Genomic DNA, 2,982 nt, shown 5'->3' on the forward strand with positions numbered 1-2,982 from the left:
AGCAAGGGCAAAAATAAAGCAATTTCATTTGAAATAATATCGGTAATATTCTGTAATAATTTTTTTTTTTTTTTTAATCGCGATACCTAGGTGAATCGATTTTTTCTCCCAGCCTTAATGAATTTGCATGTTTCATGTTGTTATTTGAAATAATTGAAATGTTAAAGGTTGTATCAGTGATCAGTGTTTTTTTGTGCATTCTCGCGTTTTTTGACGAGGTTTTCGTCTGGAAACAAGTGGCAACCCTGACCGTGTTTACTCACATTTGAAAGCACCCGCGTCGCTGATCTCCGCGATGTTTGATTGTGACGTATCCTTTCGCGTGGCCTCCTGGGATAGAAAAGTATCGATCCACGAGCTCTTCAGAATCTGGGCAGAAGCAGTAGGACATTCGGGAACTTCTTGCCAACTCTTTTATACTGATGTTTCGAACATACTACTTTCACGTACTGTTTTCACCTACTATATATAGTAGGCAAGTAGGCATATTCTAACGAATAAGTATACGTAGGCTATGTCACTCAGGTAATTCTCGCCTACTCTTTTATGAATACTAAGGATTCGGACATACTTATTCGCTCGCCTACTGCTTTTCCCCTACCATATAGTAGCCTAGGGAAGTATGCAGTTTCAGACGCAGCCATAGTGTGTGAAAGAGGATATTGTGAAATATTTTATAAAATAACCTTTAATAAAGGTTGTGTTTTCATGTAATTTTACAAAATAAATAATACATTTAATTGTTGTTTTATTGAATTTATTATTCATTTAATAATTTCATTTTGAGTACTTTGGTCTTCCATAGTATGAAACGTGTGTGGGGGATCGACATGACAATTTAAGCAAATGAACAAAATGAATATATAAGACATTAAGTATATAAAGTGTATTATATGATGTATACTTTGACTTTGACTAGTGCTTTTCCATCATTTTTTCTTCTTCAAGATGTACTCGCTGCATCCTGTAGTCTGTAGTAGATGTAGTTGCGTGATTTCTTTCCTTAATTTTTAGGGGTCTGCTGACTGTCAAAACGATCAGCACATCCTTGCAGGAGATCAGATATTGTCTTATTCGCCATTCTTGCAGGTGCATGGTACATTCACAGGAAAACTGTGAACTTGGCGTTACGTGACTAATGTTACCAACCACATTTCTGCCCTCTTTTCAACTTTAAACCAATTAGCGCCAAGCACCGCTCACTGTCTGTTGATTCGCGTTTGTGAAAAAGTACATTTTATTTTATAAAAAAAGAGATATTTAAACACAGGGGCAGTGTGTGAGAGAGGACATTGTGAAATATATTAAACAATAAATGTTGTGTTTTCGTTGAATTTTGCCAAATAAATAGATCAATTTAATTATTGATTTATTTAAAGGTGCATTGCGCAAGAGTCTGAGTTTTCGCAGAACTACGCCCCCTCTGGCGGCAAGCGAAACTGCAACCAGAGGTGTGCACGCTCACGGACCACACGCACACGCACGCTTGCACGAGCTGGTCATAACCCAAGGAGCATCAGCCGCACAAATCTTTTGTTTACAATCATAATGTCTTCAGAGGTAATAAAGTTTTAAATCTGCAAGTAATTTAAAATATGTGAAAGGAAAGGCAATTGAGTAAATAACACACTTATGTGTGAGGGAAAAAAATGGGGGTAGTAGAAAACTTCGTTTTTTATTCCCATCTATCTCCATGTTGAACTGTGTTATGTGTTTACTGTATCCACTTATGACTATTATTATGGAAACACGTTCATGAACAATATAAGTTATTACTTTGTAAAAGCTCAAAATAGTAATCATGATACCATACCATACACAGTCGGTCAACAAAGTACACCCAAATGTCTCAAGGTAATAAACAATCAAGTGGCACTATGACGTTACCATAAAAGCCAAACAGGCTAATCCGCCGAAGATTTGCGGGGGTTTAGCCTGTTTTATTGATCAGCTAAGTAGCATATTCCAATAGCAATACATCGTAATTAAGCAGTAATTTGCTCAAAATTTGTGTCTAAGTAGTATCTAACTTATATATCAGCATTTTATATCACAATCATTCTGAACCTGATCACTGACAATGGTAAGTTAGTAAAACCTATTCCGATTGTACATGTATCTAGCTTACGCTAAAGCATTACACATTTTATGGATCGTCATTTATTGTCATTATTGGCCGTATCAGACATTAGAGAATGGGATATATCTTACCTTTTTATCAAGAAAAAAGCCAACTGAGGATCCCGTTTGAGCCCTAGAGCAGACTGGAGATCTCTCCATTTGTTGAAAACCTTCCCTATGTTTACTCTCGTCTTACCCCGACGCCTGTCTGACTCCAATTTGGACCTTTTGGTTGCACTAGACAAAAGTTCTCTTTTTTTTCTCTTTTTTTTTTGAACTACAAGCCGGTCTCTTAGAATCCATTTTCTACGGAGAATGGCGGCGTCGGCGCATACACAAACCTGCCAGACATATGAGCGTGCCGTGAACGCGCATGACGTCACGCCCAGTCTCAGATTCCGACCCGAATCCCTCTTATTTATTTTACTGTACAGGATTATAGAGGCAATCGCAGTGATCAGAGAAGGGCTCATTCAGCCCATCAGGCAATTGTTTAAGCATGTATGGGTTAGAAAACGGGTATTTTTAACATGAAAAGTTGCGCAATGCACCTTTAATTCTTAATTAATTGAATTTATCATTGAATAATTATTTAATTATTTTTGAATAAACTGGTACATTTACTTGTTTTATTGAATTCATTTTTTATTGAATTATTTCATATTCAGTACTTTCACCCTTCATATTACTGTAAATATTTTTGACTACAGTTGTTGTGAAATGATATGATTAATGTCATATTTGATAATGTCAGAAACTCTCCTGAAGGCTCTTGTGAGGAATGGATTATATACATGCAGCTGATGATTCATAAAGCATTCAGACATTTCAAATATTCATCATCAATTAAAATCTGATCTC

Source organism: Abramis brama, assembly GCF_963993115.1.
Source record: "Abramis brama genome assembly, contig: SCAFFOLD_105, whole genome shotgun sequence".
NCBI lineage: Eukaryota > Metazoa > Chordata > Actinopteri > Cypriniformes > Leuciscidae > Abramis > Abramis brama.